The sequence below is a fragment of the Pinus tabuliformis genome, chromosome J (genome assembly GCF_031772625.1).
Source record: "Pinus tabuliformis cultivar Carrire ecotype Pingquan chromosome J, CPIR1, whole genome shotgun sequence".
NCBI classification, from domain to species: Eukaryota; Viridiplantae; Streptophyta; class Pinopsida; order Pinales; family Pinaceae; genus Pinus; species Pinus tabuliformis.
The window spans coordinates 936,084,524-936,109,919 of record NC_142295.1 but is presented as its reverse complement, the minus strand read 5'-3'; positions in this window follow the sequence as shown (position 1 = coordinate 936,109,919).

Genomic DNA, 25,396 nt, shown 5'->3' with positions numbered 1-25,396 from the left:
AGATACCTGTGAGATGCTCTTGGTAACCTACTTCCTGTACTCTTTGAAAAAACCCTAAACAATTGACATCTTCAAAGAATTTCATGACAAATGGGGAGGAGGTGATTTCATTGAAATTAGAGGGCTCAAACCTTAGTATCTTTCCCAAGCATTTTGACCTAGTTCATTTCCAATCATTTTGACCTAGTTCTCCCTTGTGTTCCACTAACTCTCCCTAACACTCTTCACCATCCATTGACATTTTCTACCATGTGTTATCATACCTTTTCATTCCTTTGCATGCCCTAGAACTCCTTAGCTATCATGCCCTCACAAAAACCCTTACTTTTTTAAGACTTGGACAAAACCCAACCAAGTCCTGCCCCGACTACAAAGACTTAACCAAGTTATAGTTAGTACAACCAGACTATGCCTTGTTCACCTAAGAACTTCCTATAACACCCCTTAGGCTACAGATGTCCAATCTCAACTCATCCCACTTAACAAGTTACCAATTCAAGGCTCACGTCCAACCATAGCCATAAAAAAACTAAGAAACACAGTTTGCATCTTGACATGCCATAGCACATGGCATGTCTAACAATCCCTTAGCCCTATGTGGCGTGCGTTATCATCCACTACATTTCTTGGCATGTTTTTCACTCCTTAGCACACCCTAGCACTCTCTGACATGATGTGGAACTCTAGCATGGCTTGGCACTGCCTAACATATAACCTTGTCACTCCCTCCTTAGAACACTTGGAACTCATTAACACTACCTATCACACACTCTTATCTGATCATTTCCATGAATTTTGAACTAGTTCTCCCTTGTGTTTTTGTGGCACTCCCTAATATTCACTGGCATGCATTGACACACCCTAGCACATGGCATATTGGTATGTTTCCTTAGCACTCTAGCATTCCTTGGCACTAACTAAATTATCTTGTCACTCCCTCCATACCACACCTAGAACTCACTAACACTCCCTGTCACACACTCTTCTTCATTCATTTCCATGTATTTGAAACTAGTGATCCCTTTTGTTTCCTTGGCACTCCATAACACTCCCTGGCATGCATTGGCACACCCTAGCACCTGGCACATCTTGGCATGTTTCCCTGGCCTCTAACATGCCTTAGCACTATGTACCATACCTTGTTACTCTCTCAGCACACATGTATCTCACTGACACTTTATGTCACAAACTCTTATTTGTTCATTTGCATGCACTAATTTGACCTAGTGCTCCCTCGTGTTTCCCTGGCACTCTCTAACACGTCCTAGCACATGTTGACACACCCTGGGACCTGGCACATCTTGGTTGCATGTCACCCTATCAATCTATCATGACTTAGTGCAACTAGCATACCATGTCATTCTCTCCTTAGCACACTTGGAACTCGCTGACACTCCCTGTCACACACTCTTATTCATTCATTTCCATCCATTCTGACCTAGTGCTCCCTTATGTTTCTTTGGCACTCCCTGACACTCCTTAGCATGCATTGGCACACCTTGGTGATTGACACATCTTGGTATGCTTCCATAGCACTCTAGCATGCCTTGGCAACAATGCATATCATACCTTGTCACTCCCTCCTTAGCACACCTGGAACTTGCTGACTGTAATGTTCCAAACTAGGAAAAATAGTGCTATGCAAAGTGGACAATAAAAATAACACCATAAAATTAAATCAAACCTTCAGAACACAAAAATGTCTGGCATGTGTTAGCATGCCTTTCAATTCCTTAGCACACCCTAGCACTCCTTAGCTATCATGCCCTCACAACTACCCTTACATTTTTTACAACATGGGAACCCAAAAAAATCTTACCTCAACTATAACAACAACTTAACTGTAACAATAGCTTGACCAAGTTACAATTACTATGACTAGACTATGCCTTGTTCACCTAATAACTTCCTGTAACTCATCTTAGGCTACTCATGTATAATTTCAACTTATCCAACTTAACAAGTTATGAAGACAAGGCTCACATCCAACCGTGGTCGTAAAATTAAACAACTAAGAAATAAATTTTACATCTTGACATGCCATAACCTCTGGCATGCCTAATAATCGCTTAGCACTATGTACCACGTGTTAGCATCCCCTGCTTTTCTTGGCATGCTTTGGCACTCCCTAGCACTCCCTGACACTTAACACACCTCGTACTCGCTAGCTAACACTCTCTATCACACTATTATTCATTCATTTCCATGCATTTGAAACTACCGCTCCCTTGTGTTTCCCTGGAACATGACCCTAACACTCCATATCATGTGTTGGTGCTACACCTTGGCACCTAGAACTTCTTAGAATGCCTTAGCACTTCTTGGAACCCAGCCAAGTCATTGAAAAAAGAATGTTGTCCCTAGCCCAAAGTCTTCCTTTGTCTAAAATTGCTTTGTCCATCCCCTTATCACAATCGTAGGCTTATCTCTTTCAAGTCCTATTCTGAAATTCTCCTAACACACTACATCTTTGGGACACCTGAAATTGACTAACACTCCCTAGAAGAAACTCTTATTTGTTCATTTCCATGTACTTTGACCTAGTTATCCTTTGTGAGGCCCCGAAACTCCCCAACACTCCTCGACATGCATTGACACTGAATGGAGTTTGTTGGCACACATTTTCATTCCTTGGCACACCCTATAACTCCTTAGCTATCACGCCCTCATAGCTACCCTTATCTTTTTGGACTTAGGAACCAACCAAGTCCTACCTCGACTATAACATCTTGACTATGCCTTGTGCACCTAAGAATGTCCTATAACTCATCTTAGGTTACTCATGTCCAATCTTAACTCATCCAAGTTAGCAAGTTACCAAGTCAAGGATCATGTCCAACCATGACCATAAAACAACTAAGCAACATAGTTTACATATTGACATACCATAGCACCTGGCACGTCTAATAATCCCTTGACACTATGTGGCACATGTTAGCATCCCCTACATTCCTTGGCATGCTTTAGCCCTCCCTAGCACAACATACCACTCCTTGACATTCCCTATCACTCTTGCATGCCTTGGCACTACCTAACATATAACTTTGCCACTCCCTCCTTAGCAAATTTGGAACTCACTCACACTCCCTACCACATACTCTTATTTGTTAATTTCCATGAATTTTGAACTAGTTCTCCCTTGTGTTTCTATCACACTCCCTAAAACTCTGTGTCATATATTGGCACACCTTGGCACTTGGAACATCTTGGCATGTCATCCTTGCACTCTAGCTTTCCTTGGCACTACCTAGCATACCTTATCACTCCCTCCTTAACACACCTAGAACTCACTGACACTCCTTGTCACACACTCTTATTCATTCATTTCAATGCATTTGAAGCTAGTCATCCCTTATGTTTCCCTGGCATGCATTGGAATAGCCTAGCGCTTGACACAACTTGGAATTTTTCCTTGGCCTCTAACATGACTTAACACTACTTGGAATACCTTGTCACTCCTTGATTAGCACACATCTCATTAGCACACCTCAAACTCGCTGATACATCCTATCACAAACTCTTAATTGTTCATTTGCATGCATTATTTTCACATATTTCTCCCATGTGTTTCCCTACCACTCCTTATCACTTCCTTGCACGTGTTGGCACACCTTGGCACCTAGCACATCTTGTCCACATGTCACTCTAGCATGTTAGCATGACTTAGCGTTACCTAGCATACCATGTCACACAGTCTTATTCATTCATTTACATGTATTTTGACCTAGTGCTCCCTTGTGTTTCCTTGGCACTCCCTAACACTCAACATGCATTGTCACACCTTGGCACTTGGCACTCCTTGGTATGCTTCCCTAGCTCTCTAACATGCCTTGGAACTATCTATAATATCTCATCACTCCCTCCTTAGCACACCTCGAACTCATTAACACTTCATTTCCATCAATTTGAAACTAGTGTTCCCTTTTGTTTTCTAAACATCTAGCCCTAACATTCCCTAGCATGTGTTCACCCACATCCTGACACTTGGCATATCTTGGTAGGCCTTAGAATTTTTCATGTCTTGGCATGTCTAACATGCCTTGGAACTATCTAGCATGTGTTAGTTCTTCCTAGCATTCCCTAGCACACCTTGGCACTCCATAGCTTCCATGCCCTCATAGATAACCTTACTTTTTTTTCAGTTTGGGAACCCAACCAAGGCATTGGAAAAACAATGTTGTGCCCAACCCAAAGTTTCCCTTTGTTTGAAACTACTTTGTCTAGCCCCTTATCACAACCATATTCTTGCCTCATACGAGTCCTATTATGAACTTCTCCTCGCACACTTCATCCTTGGGACACCTAGAATTTGCTAACATTCCTTGGCACACACTCTTATTCATTCATTTCCATGCATTTTTACCTAGTTCTCCCTTGTGATTCCCTTGTTGAAAAGTGTGACTAGGTTCATTCTTCACAATGTCATGTGTAATTGTGATTTTATGTAATTATTGTAAATAATAAAAGAGAAATATTTTTTTAATGCTTGAATCATGGATTTCATGATCAAGGAATGTTATTTTTAGTTAAAGCTTCCATTGTGAGCTATTAGGTTTGGTCATCAAGTCATAAAATTCATAGAGTCAATGTCAAAGATTGAAGTCCCATTTTGGGCATGTAACCCATTGTAAAATAAACATTATTAGCCCTCGAAGACCTTGTCACAAACTCTTCTTGATTTCGGACTAAGGATTCTTCTATAATGTTAAGTTAGCTTACCTATATTACAAGTCGACTTATTTTGATGTACGAAACACTATATATATGGAAACTCAGCCTCCATTTTTGGACAAGCAAATTTGGTTAAGTCTAGAATAAGAAGTGTGAAGATAACCAACAAAGAGAAGGAAATGAAGAGCGAAGATTTTGGTGTTGTTTATGGGTCTACTTACAAGCCAAATTATAATAAGAGGTCATACCATCCAAGTGAAGAAGATCAATGTTCAAAAGGTTGGTCAACCACATGTTCTAGGGTTTCTAGAGGAGGGCTAAGAACTACATATCTAATCCAGGGAACCGAAATTTGAAGGACAACCAAGTTATTGAAGGAAGTATCTTGATCATCATTGACTCAAGGAAAAATAAGGAAGTTGAATCAAGGAGGCTTGTGACTTGGACATGGAGAGGTTTTTGAGTCAAGGGTCTAGGTCATGGTCTTGGTATTTGTCAATTGAAGTCTCTATAAGAAGAAGAATTTGTTTGGGTTTTCCTCTCATGTTGGAGAGGTTTTTGCCCTGGCTGATCACCTATTCTTTATGTCTCTTGTCTCTCCATTGTTTATGCATTAGTAGTTGTTTGATGAATAATAAAACTACAATAATCTAAGTAAAGAGAATATCCTAATCTTAAGAAGTAAAAAGCATTCACAAGCAATTACCATAAGAATATAAATCACCTAATTATTATGCCCTAGATTTCTCAATTGCCCTGATACTCCTTGGCTATAATTCCCTCACAACTAACCGCACTTTTTTTGGGGCTTGGGAACCCAACAAAGTCCTTCCTCAACTACAACAACTTGACCAAGTTATGATTACTACAACTAGACTATGCCTTGTTCACCTAAGAATTGACTATAACTCATCTTAGGCTACTCATGTCCAATTTCAACTTATCCCACTTAACAAGTTAAAAGTTATCAAGTCAAGGTTCATGTCCAAACGTGGCCATAAAATAGCTAAGCAACATAGTTTACATCTTACATGCCATAGCACCTTACACGTTTAACAATCCCTTGGAACTATGTGGAACATGTTAACATCCACTACATTCCTTAGCATGGTTTGTCACTCCCTAGCACACCCTACCACTCCCTGACACTCTACCATGCCTTAGAAATTCCTAGCATATAACCTTGTCATTCCCTCCTTAACACACCTAAAACACACTAACACTCCCTATCACACATTCTTATCTATTCATTTCCAAGCATTTTGAACTAGTTCTCCCTTGTGTTTCCATGACACTCCCTAACACTCCCTGGCACACATTGACACACTCTGTCACCTGACACATCTTTGCATCCCACCCTGGAACTCTAGAATTCATTGGAACTACCTAGCATACCTTGTCACTCCCTCCTTAACATGCCTAAAACTCACTGACACTCCATGTCACACAACCTTATTCATTAATTTCCATGCATGTGAAACTACTGCTCCCATGTGTTTCCTGACAGTCCCTAACACTCCCTGTCATGCATTGGTACACCCTAGTACCTCGCACATATTGGCTCTCCCTATGTTTTAGCATCCACTAGATTTCTTGTCATGCTTTGTCTCTCTCAAGCACACCTTATCACTCCCTGAAATTCCCTAGCACTCTAACATGCCTTGACTCTCCCATTTTGAACTAGTTCTCTGATGTGCTTTCATGGCACTCCCTAACACTCCCTAAAATGATACTGGTAAGACCTCTAGAGACACCTATAATACATACTCCTCCTTTGACTCAAGCATTCCTTGGAACTACCTAGCATGCCTTGTCACTCCGTCCTTCACACTTGGGACTCACTGTCACTCCCTATCACACACTCTTATTCATTCATTTCCATGCATTTTGAACTAGTTCTCCCTTGTGTTTTTGTGGCACTCCCTAACACTCCCTAAAATGATACTGTTAAGACCTCTAGAGACACCTATAATACATACTCCTCCTTTGACTCAACATGAAGTTTTGATTTTTTCCACTTCCTTTGCATACCGTCCCTTCAACGACATCCTCACAAGACAGCCTGAGGTTGAATATTATGACAACAAAATGGGGCACACCATCTTCTTACAGGGTTTCAAGGAAGGGGTATTGAAAATAACCATTTTATCCCCTATAGACCTTAAGATCTTCTCAACACATAAATTAAATGGCAAACCTATAAATTGACCCAAAGATAGATCTCATTGTTCAAGGCCAAAACCAAATAGAAAGAATCACACCATGGATTATTGCATTGGCATCCAGTTTTGGTAAAATCAAGGACTTCCTTTCAATATTGTGACCTTGTTTTTAGCATTCTCAAATGGAAGGTCTAAAAACCACATTAAAGAGGGGAGATTTGCACATTAGCCTTTCCAAACATTTCCCAAGATGAATATATCTAATGGACTAGCTTAGATATGTTATGCCTTGGATTTCTAGAGTACCAAAACAATTCTTTTGACGCCAAATCCCTAGCCACAACTAAAATTTATTCCTATTTGAAGAGACAACTTAAACAATCCACCTAAAAAGAGAGATTTTCAATTCCTTTTGATTAGTTTACAACAAACCTCAATGCCTCTCCTTTATTATTTTCCTCTTCCATTCTCCAACAAAAAAATATTAATCTTATATCATAAACACTTTATATAGGTAAGCATTGTAATCATTTTCCTCAACTCAGAGGGTACCTTTGCACCTCAACCCATGTAAGAGAAGCTAAGTCGATGGCACAACCCATCACACTCTACAATGTCTCTAGTTATCTCCTCCAAACTATGGCATAACACACCTTATGATGCCCAATGGTTAAGTCATCTCTAACTTGTGGCCTTTTCACCTCCATGGAACACATTCTAGCTAGTGTTCAATAAACAAAATGCACATACTCCAATAACACACACTAAAATTCCAAGATACCATTAAGATGTTACATGCACCCAAGTGCTTAGACTACACCACCATAAATGCACCTTCAACTTTAGATATCCCAAAATAGTAATATCCTAACCCAATATGGCCTATTTGTTGGATTTGTATATTTTTCTCCTTATCAGATGCTTGCACCTACTTTGCACTCCATGACAAATTTACTCCAATGGTCACCTTCCAAGTTCCAACACATCCTTTTGAAACATGACATAACCATCTATATATGTTGCAACAACCTTGCCAACTTCTTTAGTGGGTCACACATGTATTTCACATTTTTGCTTCATCTTGCAAAGTGGTTGTGCCTAGGAGAGGCTATCAATATTGATCAAGGAATGTTCACTTAGTACTAGTGCCATGTTTCTTTCATGCAACTCATTAAATGTCTTAATTTTACTTCAAAAATATTCCACCTCTTCAACCCTTGTTAGAGTCTTCCTAAACGTGCACTCTTGCCTCAAGTATAACATAACAATAGCATCCAAAATGTGCATACTCAATCCATCTGTTAATGCCTTTTTGAAACTGTATTATCACACTTCTTAAAATGAAATGTTCACATCTTAGGGAAAAAACCTATTTTTCTTATGATAACCTAAAATATGCAAGTGACTAGGAGAGGACTATGTTTTCTCAGGATGAAAACAAAGGGTCTTACAACCCCATTCACACAACAATTTGAATTTATTTAACCTAGATAAGGATACATACCCCACCCCTTCGAAATTTGTCCTATGAATTTGACTTTTAATAAACTAACACTTGTTTTTAACTATTAAATCCACTTACTATATACTCTCTTTTGCTTGCACCCACCTAATATGCAAGAATACATAAATGTTTTCAGTACAACCAAGTTAAAAGCACTTGTTTCCTTTGAGAGATCTCAAATTCTGCCTAATAAACTTTAACAACAAAATCATTGTATATAAACCCTAACCTTAAAATTAGATAATTATTGTTATTATGATAAATACCACTTTGTGATAAATGTTTTCAAACATAAACCAAAAAAATATGTAAGAGTAAGAGTAGTTAATTTCTCAAATACAACTAAAATTGTATCTATTGTTTTTGGTGAGGGAAAATTTCAACATTTTTGAAAAAACTAAGCATTAATTCATTTATGGCGAGGGAAAATTTCAACATTTTTGAAAAAACTAAGTGTTAATGCATTTACATTTCAGGACTATGGAGGATTTGCTCATTTTTCAAAACGTAGGCGCCAAAACGTGAGATTGCAGAATCCAGTATCGAACCCCCACCATCGGCCCTTTAGTCTATTAATGGTGCCAAGATATGTTCCATTTGTAACTTCAATGCATTTTAGGTTTCATGACTATGGAGGATTTGTTCATTCTTCGAAAGGTAGGAGCCAAAACATGAGATTTCATAACCCAATATCGAACCCCAACCATTGGCTCTTCAGTCTATTAATGGCGCCAAGGTATGTTCCATTTGTAACTTCAATGAATTTTCACCCCACATTTGGTCTTCCACACAGAAAATTGTTGGCATTATGATTCAGGTGTTGTCCTTGATGGCAAACTCATTCAGGTGGTAAATCAAGAAGGACGCAGGAAATATGTTCAGCAAGTGCGTCCCCGCAGGTATACCATACAGAACCCGCGTCCAGGGACGCAGGCCAGCCGTTCAGGAGGTGCATCCGCCCAGTGCACACATTTCAAGGCAGAGAAAAGCACGTGGGGGTTTCTTGTGTGGTATCTAGCCGACGGTTTTTGTGTTTCTATGGTGTCGGCTCGTGGTATTGTTCCACGCTTTGGGGAGAAGCTTGCCTATATAAAGCAAAGGAGTTCATTTGGATTAAGTATTATCTTGGTTGAATATCTCTTGGTGAGATCTAGTCCAAATCTATAAGGGCGAATCTTCTAATGGACTACGATCTATATGGCGCATGATCAGATCTGTGGATCTGAGTGTTTGGGTTGGTTCTGAAGTCCTCTTATCTTCTATATCTGAAGGGACGCAGATTCAGTGAAGGGAAAGTGCGCCGGGACGCAGTACAGTAAAGGCTCAGGTGCGTCTCTGAGGCAAAGGGCGCGGCGCGACTGTGGTATTGGGTGCGTCTCTGAAGCGAAAGACGCGGCGCGATAGTGTTTCTGTGTGCGTCGGTCGCAGAAAAGCAAAGAGGAACAGTGCGTCTGCACGCAAAACAGCATAAGGTACACTGCGTCCAGTCGCAGGCCACAGAAAGAAAATATGCGTCCCTGTCTTAAGATGATCTGTTGACTGTATATTTCTGTTCATAAGGTGTTCTGGGTTGTTTCTGTAATTACTGATCTGATATCTGTCGTAGACTGTATCTGTTGTATACTTGTTGATCATTTGATTCTTCATGAAAAGAAGTAGGGGGTTGTAGCTCCCTTCCAGGAGAGTCTGGAAAACGAGAGAGAGTTGTAGCTCTCTGCAGGTTGCAGCCTGCGTGCTGGTAAAGGACTGCACCAGTACAAAATCATTGTAAAAAGAATTTCTTGAAAGAAGATAGAGACATATTGCAGCAGGTGGTTTTTCTCCCGCATTGGGTTTCCACCTTACATCTTGTGTTCTTTGGTGTGACTGTCTATTTTCTTTATTCATGCTCATTGTTTTATGGTACTGATATACAAGAATATTTCTAAAGAATCAAATAAGGAAGATTGTTGGTAAATTGCTAGATAATACTGATTCACCCCCCCTCTCAGTATTATTTCCAACAATTGGTATCAGAGCAGGTCCTTCTGAAAAGCTTGATCGCTTGAAGGTAGATCGTTCATCACGAGCAACTACGAGAGAGAAGCATCAATCAGGCCACCCGTCTTCGATGGGACAAACTTCAATTATTGGAAGGTAAGAGTTACTGCATATCTTCAATCTCTTGGTACAGAAGTTTGGAACATTGTAGAATCAGGCTATGCCTTTCCTTCAGCTACTCCTACAGATCCAGCTGAGAAAAAGCAGTATGAAACAAATGCAAAAGCAGTCAATACTCTATTAGGAAGTATATCCCAAACAGAGTTCATGAAGGTCATGCACTTCAAATCAGCAAAAGAGATATGGGACAAAATGATCACTAGCTATGAAGGAGATGAACAGGTAAAAGAAGCTAAACTTCAAACTCTCAGGATTCAATATGAGACTCTCAAGATGTATAATGATGAAAGTGTGGCTAATTATTTTCTTCGGGTAGATGAGATTGTTAATTGTATGAAAAATTTGGGTGAAGAAATAAAAGAGACTATAGTAGTTCAAAAGATTCTAAGATCTTTATCCCCCAAGTTTGAATCTAAAGTATCTGCAGTAGAGGAAAAGGAAAATCTTCGTGTTCTCACTATGTCTCAGCTACATGGAATTCTAACTGCTTATGAAATGAGAAAGGGAGGTCCATCAGACAGAAGGGAAGCTGCTTTTAAAGCATCAGGCAAAGAAGATCACTATGAAGCAAGTCATGTTCCAGAAGAAGAGGAAGAAGAATCAAATTTTGTCAGAAATCTTCAAAGGGGTTCTGGAAGGTTCAGAGGTAAGCTACCTTTCAAATGCTTTGCTTGTGGAAGAGTAGGTCATTATGCTGCAAAATGCTCTTATAAGGATAAAGGAAAGGAACCAGTTAGATGGAACAAGAAACAGAGTGCAAATAAGAAAAGCTACTACACCCACGAAGATAGTGATGGCTTATCAAACAGTGATGAAGATGAACAAGGTAACAAATACAGATTGTTAATGGCATTTGAAGATGATGATTATGAGGATGCTGTAGATGTAGATAACCTTTATGATGAAATTACTAGACTCAAGAGATGTATAGAAGAAAAGAACATGATTATTGATACTCTACAATTTCAAATTGATGAAAAGGAAAAACATCTTGAAAAATTAGAAGGTGAAATTGTTGGTCTTAGAAAAGAAATTGAGAAAACAAAAACTATCAATCTCAAGTTTGTCAAAGGATCTGAAACTTTGAATGAGATTATCAGTGTGCAGCGGTCTCCACTAAATAAGACAGAATGATGAAGAAGAAGAACCGCAAGAACAATCTCAAGACGGACCTCACGAAGAAGCAGAAGAAAGAACAAGAATAGAAGAAAAGACTCCATCCAGATATGTTCAAAAGAACCATCCAGAATCTCAGATCATGGGACAAAAAGAAGCAGGTATACAAACTAGAAGAACAGTTGCAGAAGCTTCAAGTTATTTGGCATTACTCTCCTCTACTGAACCACAAAATGTGAAAGAGGCTTGCAAAGATGAATGTTGGGTGAAAGCAATGGATGAAGAACTTGAGCAAATCGAAAAGAACAACACTTGGGAGCTGGTTCCTAGACCAAAGGATAAGAATGTTATCGGAACAAAATGGGTTTTCAAAAATAAATTGAATGAAAATGGAGAAGTAATTAGAAACAAAGCCAGACTTGTTTGTAAAGGGTATGCACAGCAAGAAGGAATAGACTTTGAAGAAACTTTTGCTCCTGTTGCAAGACTTGAGGCCATTCGAATGTTTCTTGCTCTCTCAAGTTGTCAGAACTTCAAAGTATTTCAAATGGATGTGAAATCAGCCTTTCTGAATGGAGACTTGGATGAAGAAGTGTACATTGAACAGCCAGATGGTTTCATTCTTGGAAACGATCCAAATCTTGTATGCCGATTAAAAAAGGCTCTCTATGGTCTCAAACAAGCTCCAAGGGCTTGGTACTACCGGTTGGACAAATATCTTCATCAACAAGGTTTTTCAAAAGGTTCAGCAGATAGCAATCTTTATATAAAAGTTGAAAATGACAAATTACTAATACTTGTTGTGTATGTAGATGACATTATTTTTGGCAGTAATGAAGAAGCTATGAGTCAAAGCTTTGCCTCGGTCATGCAGAAAGAATTTGAGATGTCCTTGCTAGGAGAACTGACATACTTCCTTGGTTTGCAAATCCAACAAAAGAAAGGAGGAATCCTTTTATCTCAAACCAAGTATCTCAAGCAGATTTTGAAGAAATATGGCATGGAAGATGCAAAACCAGTATGTACACCCATGGTCACAGGATGTAGTCTCAGTGCAAATGATGAATCTGCAGCAGTACATCAACCAACCTACAGATCTATGATTGGAAGTCTACTATATTTGACAGGTACCCAACCAGACATCATGCATGCAGTTGGAATAGTTGGAAGATTTCAGGCAAATCCAAAGGAGACTCATCTTCAAGCAGTGAAGAGAATCTTCAAATATCTTCAAGGGACTCAAAATTATGGCCTATGGTATCCTAGAGATACAGATCTCACTCTTCATGCTTATACAGATGCAGATTGGGCCGGAAGCGTGGATGACAGGAAAAGCACAAGTGGTGGTGCATTCTTTATGGGTTCCAGACTGGTATCTTGGTTCAGCAAGAAACAGAGTTCAATTGCCTTGTCTACAGCTGAAGCGGAATATGTTGCTGCCGCATCTTGTTGCACCCAACTTCTTTGGATGATGCAGACTTTGCAGGATTATCAAATCACTTGTACACCTCCTATTCCTATCTTATGTGACAACACAAGTGCAATCAGCATCTCAAAGAATCCGGTTATGCATTCAAAAACCAAGCACATACCAATCAAGTACCATTTTCTCCGGGAACAAGTACTTGAACAGAAGGTCAAGTTGGAGTATGTTCCTTCTAAGGAACAAGTTGCTGATATTTTCACCAAACCGTTGCCCAGGGACACTTTTGAATACCTCAGGCAAAAGCTGGGGGTTGTTGATGCATCATCTCACTGTTGATCATCTTCCTATTGATGGTATAGGCTCAGGGGGAGCACATAATGCATTGTTGGCATTATGGAGAAGGAGATCTTGGAAATAGCTGCAATATGTCTCTGTCTCCTTCATGATGGATTTCTGGTTACAGATCTGGAGAAGCATGAGCATAGGGGGAGCATACCCTTTGCCCTTGATGTCAAAGGGGGAGAATGATGACGCTGAAGATTATGTGGTTGCCATCAAGTCCAAAGGGGGAGTTTGTTGGCATTATGATTCAGGTGTTGTCCTTGATGGCAAACTCATTCAGGTGGTAAATCAAGAAGGACGCAGGAAATATGTTCAGCAAGTGCGTCCCCGCAGGTATACCATACAGAACCCGCGTCCAGGGACGCAGGCCAGCCGTTCAGGAGGTGCGTCTGCCCAGTGCACACATTTCAAGGCAGAGAAAAGCACGTGGGGGTTTCTTGTGTGGTATCTAGCCGACGGTTTTTGTGTTTCTATGGTGTCGGCTCGTGGTATTGTTCCACGCTTTGGGGAGAAGCTTGCCTATATAAAGCAAAGGAGTTCATTTGGATTAAGTATTATCTTGGTTGAATATCTCTTGGTGAGATCTAGTCCAAATCTATAAGGGCGAATCTTCTAATGGACTACGATCTATATGGCGCATGATCAGATCTGTGGATCTGAGTGTTTGGGTTGGTTCTGAAGTCCTCTTATCTTCTATATCTGAAGGGACGCAGATTCAGTGAAGGGAAAGTGTGCCGGGACGCAGTACAGTAAAGACTCAGGTGCGTCTCTGAGGCAAAGGGCGCGGCGCGACTGTGGTATTGGGTGCGTCTCTGAAGCGAAAGACGCGGCGCGATAGTGTTTCTGTGTGCGTCGGTCACAGAAAAGCAAAGAGGAACAGTGCGTCTGCACGCAGAACAGCATAAGGTACACTGCGTCCAGTCGCAGGCCACAGAAAGAAAATATGCGTCCCTGTCTTAAGATGATCTGTTGACTGTATATTTCTGTTCATAAGGTGTTCTGGGTTGTTTCTGTAATTACTGATCTGATATCTGTCGTAGACTGTATCTTTTGTATACTTGTTGATCATTTGATTCTTCATGAAAAGAAGTAGGGGGTTGTAGCTCCCTTCCAGGAGAGTCTGGAAAACGAAAGAGAGTTGTAGCTCTCTGCAGGTTGCAGCCTGCGTGCTGGTAAAGGACTGCACCAGTACAAAATCATTGTAAAAAGAATTTCTTGAAAGAAGATAGAGACATATTGCAGCAGGTGGTTTTTCTCCCGCATTGGGTTTCCACCTTACATCTTGTGTTCTTTGGTGTGACTGTCTATTTTCTTTATTCATGCTCATTGTTTTATGGTACTGATATACAAGAATATTTCTAAAGAATCAAATAAGGAAGATTGTTGGTAAATTGCTAGATAATACTGATTCACCCCCCCTCTCAGTATTATTTCCAACAAAAATGCACGTGTGTTAGGTTTCTGATTGAAGTATAACATGTGATTGAAGCCTAGCATGTTATATTTATAAGTACCAACTAAATATTTAGTCAAGTAACCTACAAAAATTCATTGGGGGATATGGTGGTTTTAATATTTCAATGCTCCATGGAAAAGATTAAAACATTGGCAGGTTGGCCTTTTACCTAATGATGTGAAATCATGTTGCTCAATGACAAATGCAGGCCTCTTTGATCACAATGGAAGTTTAACTTGTACAGTTTACTAACATTCTTCAGTGAGTGGGCATGTCGATTCTGTTAGTTGCAACAATCTATTTAAACAGTGAAAAATTAAACCACATTTCTACAAGGCAGTGTTTCCTAGGAAAGAAATAATTTTCACATCTTTCATAGGAAATTGTGAACTTGTTTGTTGAAATTATAAATCCCTAATAGAGACTACTATTATCTGTATCGTTCCAACTGTATCAGATCTGGTCTAGTAGCAAGCATTGAGGTGATCAGGCTTGCATTAATGCAGATAACTAATTTCAAAACACCTCAAGTGGGTGTGGATGAGGCAAGGTGCCTCTCATGGATGATTTGATGGTATAGATATGTACCGCATAGCATGGCATATTAATCAAAGAAATTCTAGAATATTTTTTTATCAAAAACAAAGGATATTATTTTCAAGATAGCATAACTGTTAATATATTATGAGATGGCTAGGTTAAAAAGTTACAAAATTTATACACTTTAAACTAAATGTAAGTCTTGTGTACTCATAGTAAGTGCCATGCAAAACAAAAAGCTAGCTGAAGACAAAAAGCATTCAAAGGCACCTCATGCTTATTCACTTTATGCCAAAATTCTGAGAATGGTATTGCTCCATCTCTAGAAAATGCATATGTCATTCTTTGAAACAGTTAGATGTATGGTTGTTAGAGAGTTGATATTGTCCTCTAGATTTCTCAACTGGAATTGACAAAAAATTCAAGCATCATCGGAAGAGGAAACTGTAAGATTGAAGCAATTTGGGAAAACAAAAACATAAACAGCTGTAGAATATTTTTGTATCATCATTAATGAGATGTATCCAGAAAAATGGTTTTTGTGGCAAAGTAATCATATGCATTATTGGGCTTAGGGACTTTTGGTTGAAGTACTACAAATTGAATTAGGTCCCTGTTAACATCCAAGGTTGTGAGGAGTCTGGCTTGGCCTTTGCTCTGATTTTCGACCTCAGTACATAGTTCTTTTTGTAGATGCATGGATTTTTTTTCTTTTTTTTTAGAATATTCTCAAAATATGTCAGTTTGTTAAAGAGGAGAAGGCTCTCACTGAATCCCTGAGGTAGTAGGTTGTGTTTGTAGTAATGTAGTGGAGGACAACTGATCTATTTTATTGAGGAGACTCCTTTTCTAAGACTCTTCTTGCTTGGCCTTCTCGCTAGTTTCCCCTACCTTAGAAATTAAAATGAATTCATTGATTGGACTTTTGTCTCATCTCTTCTGATACACTATCCCTTTAGAGGCTATAGTGTTGGATGTTGTAGGTTTTTGCTTCAAATAATAAGCAGGCAAAGCCTACTATACTTGTTCCCAAGAATCCAATTTCACCACTTCTTCCAAAACTTCATCTGCCTAATGCTTGTATGCTGATATTTCTCATCTTGTTTAATTTCCCATGAGGATCATACCTCATGCTAATTCCCTTTTGAAGTTCTAATGAACTCAACATGTTATCTACATAAACTGAAGCAGTCATTGTCTTCACTATGAAAGGACCGACCTCCTATGGTACCTTGAATGTTATTGAGCTCTTATTTTTCAAAAAATGGACCTAATCATATTCCATTCTTTGCCTGATGAATTATAGTGATAAAATTCTCATTGTATGGAATGCAAGGAGGAGGTATCATTGTGTTTCTAAACCATGATTATTGTGTAGCTTTGAAATCAAAGAGGTAGTAGCCTCCCTGCACCTGCGAGAGCATTATTTCCCATTTTTGGAAATGGACTCCTGGAGCCTGTTTATTGTAAATGAGTGTATATTCCCAAAGACTCCTCACTTCTTAGAGGGCCTGCCATCAAATTACCCAATCCACGAAGAGGAGGAGACTTTCTCATTCAATCATCCATATCTATAAAACTATTCTTCATAAGATCTTTGCTCCATGCAACCAAGATGTCAAAATCAGGGACTTCTGCATGTCAAGACATAGAATTTTTCATGCACTTTCTTCAAGGAACCTCTGCTTTCATGCTGATAAGGGGTGTTACAAAGAACTGATCTAAATTGTCATGTACTTCTTCTCCTAGGAGTTCTTCAAGCATGAAAGCTTCAAGCGTGATGCACCCCTACAATTTCTTTTACTAAGAGATATTTGTAGCTTCTTCATAATAGATAATCTATCCAAAGTTTACATCTGTCTTGTTCACAACTTCATTTGTGAACAAAGCTAGAAGATTATCATCAATTTAATGAGGCTACAACATACTGCTACTGTATTATAATGATATCATACATCATGCTGGACTAAAAAGAAACCATAAATGATGTTGAGCTATATATTCTGAGAAGCCATACATGGGGTAGTGCTATATTAGGCTTGATGCCATATATAACTGACAAGGTATCTGTCACCCATGTGTTGTTGTTCCATTTGCTGCCATATGACATAGGGAAATATTCTAAATTACACCATTGCTGCTAGTGGCTTTTAGCAATCCACTGTTTATGATAACACTACCAATTTATCTATTCACAACATCTAGTTCTCTTGTTGTCAATCTTCCTTTATCATACTCTTGTATATCTATTTCGTACAATTCTTATCAAATTGTCACAAGCATGTTGTCCAATTGTTACTTTCATACAAGGATTTTGTCATGTTTAGATTGACATATGCATTATTTCCCAAAGTTACTTAATCCAAGAAACTATCTCTAAAAAGAGATCAATTCCATGCAAGGTTTGATGAGATTAAGGTGAGACTGTCACCCTATTATTGTCAAGACATATTGTTACATTATTACTACCAAAGTGAATAGTATGACTGTCTTTCAGTCAAGGTCAAAGATGTACAATGCATGTACTAATGAGTTGCATCTAAGTGAATATCTTTCATATATAAGATTTGGTTCTATATGATGCTGCCGGTACTTAACACTACCATATAGAAAAAATACTTCTAAACTGTAGCAAATTCTTATAGTCTTAGAATATATATCTAGCTCCAGATATAATACATTCACTTTGAAAATTAAGGTCTTTCATATAGGCTTTTCAAATGGCTTAATTTTGAAACTCAGAAATCAGACTTATTCATTGATCCAACTGAGAGGACTGAGATTTTAAAACAAGTCTGTTTCTTCGGTGGTTCATAAGGGTTACAATAAGACTTCTTGAAATGTCAGTTTGATAATAGTGAAGGTGAATTGGAGCTCAAATAGTTATTGCAGAACTTACCACCAGGAGTCTTACAATTGTCACAATGTTGTATCATCAATATCTATACTAAAGATTTGGTCAACTTGAGCTAGTGGTGAAAATCTATTCACCTCCAGTGTTCATTCATGATAAATTAGATTAGTAATTTTGACTTCCAATAGTATTATGATCCCTTCAACATATAAATTCATTTCCTGAATTTGCATAGGATGTTTGGTCTATTGTCCAAACTGAAACTTGTGCTATTCTAGGAATATACGCATAGGGAACAGAGTTTTTAACTTCTACATTCAACAAATGATACCCATATTCTCTTTAAATAAGAAATAGTTCTGTAATAATGAAAACATATCCTTCACCTATAGGAAAGGTAATATCTTGACCCTTAATGGAGCATGCTTAACCAATAGTGAATAGGAGAAGAATTTGGCCCACAGAGAAGGTAACCTGACCTTATTAATGGCCAGAACTCCACATCCTTTCAAACATGAAAACCTATGAAAAAAGAGTAACTTCCATAGGTTGACTTCTAGACTCACTGTTGAGTCTGCATAGAACAAATATAAACTTCAGAACTATACTTTCTTCTATCTGATGTTTCCTAAGCATTCAAGATATTATTATAGGCATTGGGCACCTGTGCTAACAATCTGAGTGGTGAAGGCTTGAGAATAGGGTCTTTTCTCTTGTCCCTCCTATGAGGTCTTCACAACCAGATTTACCTACAGCTTTCCCTGTAGCCCTGAACAAAGATCCAAATTATTTTAGAATATACACAAAACACCATTACTTACCTCTGCATGAGAGGCCTAAGACAGTTAGAGATCTAAGCCAAACCTGCCCTAAAGCCTCATAGTTGTCTGCCTTAGAACTACAGCTATGTCTCCAAGGAAAACTCACATATTCTAAGAGAGACTGTGGCCATATCACAGAGATTTGTAGATGGATGAGACCATGGAGACTTATCCACAAACTCAATTTTGTGATTTCTTATCAATTAAAAGCATATGGTGGTATAATTCTTCTTTGGATAAAACAACTTTTTGCTAGTGAAAAAAATAGGGTGATTAATGTTCCTATCCCATGGTTGCACAAGAATTGAACTTAGTTCTATGAATGATCCATATACAAGCACATGAAGTATTTATTTCCAAAATGCAAAGACACATATCAACATGTAACTGATTTCTTCTTGTGGGAATTAAACACTTTATATCATTCCTATGTGCAATTGTATTTGGTGTCTTTCCCTAGTAATTATTCCATCGATGTGACAACTTCACATTGTATTATATGAACTTCATGTAGTAGCCTATATGCCCCAATGTGGGATGCAGCTGTCTTACAAACATAGGATCCTTCATATCCATAATTGATGCAATCTTTGCAAGACCTACTAGTAGACCCTTTGTGCAAATAATATCGCCCAATAATGTGCCAAAATGAGTGCCAAAGATACAATTCTTAAAATTTAGTGAAATTTGGAGTTTCTAAAATTTATTAACCATCAATATTAGGATTTACATATGATATTTTAATAAGTTGAATATAATCTATTCATCTAATTATACCTCTAGCAACCAATGGATAAACTCTTTAAATGTTCTAGAGGCAATTCAAGAGAATACAACTAGTGCATTCTTTAAACCAAATGGCATGATTATATATGAAAAGGATCCCTATTCTATCTTAAATGACATCTTGGTCCTCTCATCCTCTATGATATTCACTTGATGGTGTCTAGAAACCCTAATAGTGAGCTTGCAGGCCCTTAATGGAGTGTGCTCAACCAATAGTGAATAGGAGAAGAATGCAACCCACAGAGAAGGTAACTTGACCTTATTAATGGCCAAAGTAACTTGCATTGGTCAGCTTCTAGACTCATTTTTGAGTATGCGTAGAACAAATATAAACTTCAGAACTGTACTTTCTTCTATCTAATGTTTCCTAAGCATTCAAGATATTATTATAAGCGTTGGGCACCTATGCTAACAATCTAATTGGTGAAGGCCTGAGAAGAGGGTCATTTCTCTTGGCCCTCCTATTTTGGGAAATTTTAGTGTCTACAGATAAATTCTTAAACCCCTAGACTAGTAGCTAAGTCTAGAACAATAGTGCAAATCATTCTCTACCTTTTTTTATAACCAATAGATTAAATAAGATAGTAAAAAAGCCTACTTGTAGCTTTCATTTACTCCTTATCTCCCTTGACCAATTCTATCGCTCCTTTCCATACTTAATACACTTGAAAAGTACCTACACATAGATAGAAGACAAAAAATGATGAAAGCATATGATAATGATCTATTGATTAAACATAAAATGGAATCAAGTTCATAATACACATATGAAATCATCAATGAACAATACAAACATATGGAAAAAGCTTTGAACACTTTATTAGTAGAAGGAAGAGTTACAACCCAATTTGCTTGATTCATTGTCACTCCACTAGTTCAATCCCATCCTCTCCTCATAACAAGCAAGACATTTTGACATCATTACAATACTTGAAACCAACTCAAGTCTCATACCAACAACATCTCCCTATAATTCAACGATTTCCAGTCAGGCCCCTTATCACTTAGATGAGTGGTATTTTTATAGGTGAATCAAGGAAGTTATGCCATAAATGGTGATAATGAATGCCCTCCCAAATTTAGAATTTAGTTCCATGGAGGAAGGGATAAAGGGATTGATGTTCCTTAACTCCCTACCTCATCCAAATTCGAGCTCAAAGGAGTAAATAAACTTGGGAAGCTTCTAGATGCACCCAATGGATAATAATATTCCCAAACTCCAATGAAATTTCACTCAAATTTTCCTAGCAGAGAGGGCTCAAGTGTGCTGCATAGCACCGAGACAGTGTACTAGACTGCACTACAGTGCACCCTAATGAAGGCTTGTCTACGCCAATCCTCTAAGAGGCAGTTTTTGGATGATTTTGGTCATGGAATCTCTTGGGAAGGAGCCATTCTGATGGTTGACTTCATTTAGGGCATGTAACAACTGAATTAGGGTTTGATGGGTCCTAATAGTATTGATCTATAAGTTGGGGGTGATGTGCCCAAATGGATCTATAACAGTTGCCCCCTAAAGCATGAAGTTGTAAATATGTATCTCGAGTGAAATGATTTATCATGTGGAGAGGAGGTTTTGAAGTGGAAGGTGACCTACATCAATTGCAATACATATATCATGATAATTTGTTTTTTTCTCATGAAATTGCTGAGGGAAGGCATACCCATGCTTAGATTATAAACTTTCATTACATGTACAAATATAGTTGTCTACAAATATAGACCCATGAATGGATGTTCACGAATGCAAGGCCATTGTACATCTGATTTAGTACTCCTAAAAATATCGTAGCCTGGATGGATAAAACTAGATCTGGGGTCTTCAATCTTGTTCAATCTTTCACTCAAGTACAAGTCTAACCATGTGAATAGATGATCTAAAGTCGAACATGCGAAGACATCATCTAATTACCAGCTAATGATGTAAGCTGTTAACAAACACGAGAGGAATCATCGATAATGATAATGACCCTCAAGGTACTATAGTACATTTCGCATGGCGTGAATAAATGATTTGATGTCGAACACTATACAAAGTCTTTTGGTCGAAGGCCTGTGATGTCAAACTATCGCCAGAAGTGAGAAACTTGCCATTGATGTATGCAAGCCTCAAGGTACTGAAGGGGTGTTTCTAAGTCAACTTCTTGTATGATGTGCTAATGTGGAAAAGAAGTGACTCATTGCAGGAGGGCCTTGATGTATCCCATATCAACAACAGGAAACGAGGTAAATGATTTTGGAGATGAAAAATCAACTGAAGATAGAAGGTTCAGGAATGGCGGTCATGAAAATGAAGGTTTATGGTATTGCAAAGGATGAAGTTTGAACTGAATGACTTCTTTTGAACATGTTGGCAACACTAAGATGAATTGGTAATATTGACCCAAAAAAAAGTAATGGATGGTATGATAGACCAACGGTGTGATAACCATCAAGCTAAATGACCCAACCCACATGGTCACAGTGATGAGGTGAAAGTTTCATGTTCAAGAGCGACTTGCTACCATAAAATGTTTTCCCCTTTTCCAATTTTCCCCAGTCATTGCTGACCAGTGCCTCTTTATTTTTATCAAGCTTGAAGAGGATAGCATATACTTGCTGTATAATTTCACCCTTCGAGTGAATCCATCGCTATTTGATGTTTTAATGAGTCTAGCAAAGGTGAAACGCAATCTTGTCTAGATGGATAAGTTTGTCGCTATTTGATGTTTTTAATGAGTTTAACGACAAAGATAACTAGGTCCTTTTCATGTTTAGAGAGTTTGAAAAGGTACAAAAAGAAAACTCCACAAGTTCTTTTTCGTAAATTAATCTCTCAAGTCCAAAAAAGTATAAAATAATACAAGAGAGATATCATTTCCAATTTGTTAACGAGCTGGAAAGGACAAGTGCTCAGTAATCTTTTCATATTTAGAAAGTCTGAAAATAGCTTAAAGAGGATGCCACTTTGAGGGATGAGTGGTGTCTAGGGTAGAAACTAGTTCCAGTGATGCGGGAACTTCTCAAAAACATGTTGATTTATGCGAAGAGGCTGGATAATAAGACCATTAATTGCAACTATTCCTCAAAAAGGGTAAAACAACCAAGTGAAAGCATATGATCGGCGAAAGGGATGGTGGCAATGGGATGAAATCTACCAAGGCTCATCTGATGAAAGAGGCTGATAGAATGGCAACCACGAGGGATAAAATGGAAATGGGTTCATTTTTACACGAACTTGAACCATAGAGAACTATGCTTGGATTCAGTTTCATGTTTATACAAGCTTGAAACAAAATACTATGCTTGAATTGAGTTTCATTTTTACACAAGATTAAAATGAAAAACTATGCTTGAGATTGGTTTACATGCCCCCATCATGATGAAAGGGAGACTCTTCTATAACCAGATGGAAGTTGCTGTGGTGAAGCAAGACGGTTATCCAAAACCTTTTTGGCTTCGTCCAGATAGGGACAAAGGTGAATGGGGTGATTCTCTTCACATAACCTATAAGGAAACTTAACTTTACCATTAGGTGCATGGCCCCCAAGCTTCATTACATTCATCTAAGTAGACTTCTTGCGACTATCAGGTGGATGGAATGAATGTTCTTTTACGAGATCAAGTGAAAGACTTGACTGGGTTTCATGAGATCTACTCAAAGACTCGACTTGGAACTTTTCTCCAGGGGACCTTGTTTCATTTTTCAATGCACTTGACACAAGACAAGGGACTCTACTCAGATTCCTTGTTTCACTTTTTAACAAGCTTGACACAAGACAAGGAACTATGCTCATACCCTTGGTTTTATTTTTTAATGAGGTTGACACAAGCCAAGGAACAATCCTCATATTCCTTGTTTCATGTTTAACAAGGTTGACACAAGACCAGGAACTATCCTTGTATTCCTTGGTTTCATATTTTAACGAGGTTGACACAAGACAGGGAACTATCCTCATGGACTCGTTTCATTTTTTAATGAGGTTGACACAGTAAAAGAATTATCCTCATATCCTTTCAATCACATCTCATAAGTGGTTATGAAGGAGAGATCTGGTTCCAATGCCCCGAGTACATGATGTACAACATCACTGAAATGACCTTCAGTTATTGTAGGTATGGAACGGGTTGCAACATAATTAACTCGTGCCTGGGATGATACCATTGGTACAAAAGGACCACTTAGGGAAGATGGTTGACTAGGAGCCATATTTGGACTAGGAAATGAAAGTTGGTCAATGGTGACAACTATGCCTTCATGTGGGAAACAAATCACTCAAAAGAGTGTTGAAACAATAGCTCCCATGCAATAAACATAGACGCGCCCAAGAAGTAAATTGTAATCTAAAGGGCTTGGGACTACCATCACATTCAGATAAATGATTTTTCCTCCCAAAGTAATAGGCAACTAAGGAAGGATCCTTAATGGTTGACTGGTTCCTCTGTTAAAAGCCAACAGATTCTAGGTAACTGGTACAAGCGGTGGAGAATCAAGCACTTGCCAAGCAGTTGAGGAAAGGATACTTACAGATGCACCTTCATATATAATAGTGCCAGATAAAATCATATTACAAACTTGTACTGTGATTTGGAAAGGCACATAAGAAGGAAGGCGAAATCCAGCGAGTTGATTCCAATCAAAGGAAGTGACCAGACTACTTGGAGGGGGTACCGTAAGAATAGGAGAATTAACCCATTGAGTTACGAGAACTGGAGGATTTTCCTCCTATTGATGGAATAGGAGGATTGCCCCCAAGCTCATTAGAATCTAAAGAAACAAAAAAAACTTGAGTGGTATCATGTCACTCTCTTTGGGAAAGGTACGATTAATTGAAGGTGAAATCAGGTAAACTGTTACCTCAACCTGTTGATTTGGGTCAGGTATAAACTCATAGGATTCACTTTTAGAGAAAGTGGGCTTGACCGATAGTTGATTTGAGTAAGTTAATTCATCAACTAGTGAAGGACTTAGGGGGAGTTTCCTGTAACCAGATGGAAGTTGTTGCGGTGAAGCAGGACATTTATCCAACACTATTTTGACTTCATCCATATAGGGACAAAGGTGAATGCGGTGATTCCCTTCACATAACCTACAGGGAAACTTAATTTTACCCTTCTTTCCATGAGCTTTACAATCACTAGTTGATGGTGTGTCACCAGCATGATCTCGAGAATTTGATGACACAGGATGATGTGAACGAGAAGACCATTCTTCTAAGATCTAAGGAGTACTAGGAAAATTTCAAATAAGATGGTCTCACACACAAATTTTGCATGGATATCGAACTCTGTGAGGCTTGATGGATGGTTTCTCATCAGATGTTGCATTCAAAGAAATGGTTGCTTGGTTGCCCCTCTGCTGAATTTTCTTCTTCTTCTCCTTCTTCTTCCCTTTCTTCTTCTTCTAAGCCACCTGGTTACTAGTACCAATACTTTCACTAGGTGAAGAGGCGAAGGGGAGGAAGAAACAACCGAGGAAGAAGGTAAAGGGTTACCTTTGAGATCATGTGGAGGTTTCTTTTATCCAGTTGGAGGTGTACTCGATTGCAAATAAATCATGACATTTAGAACCAAGGAGG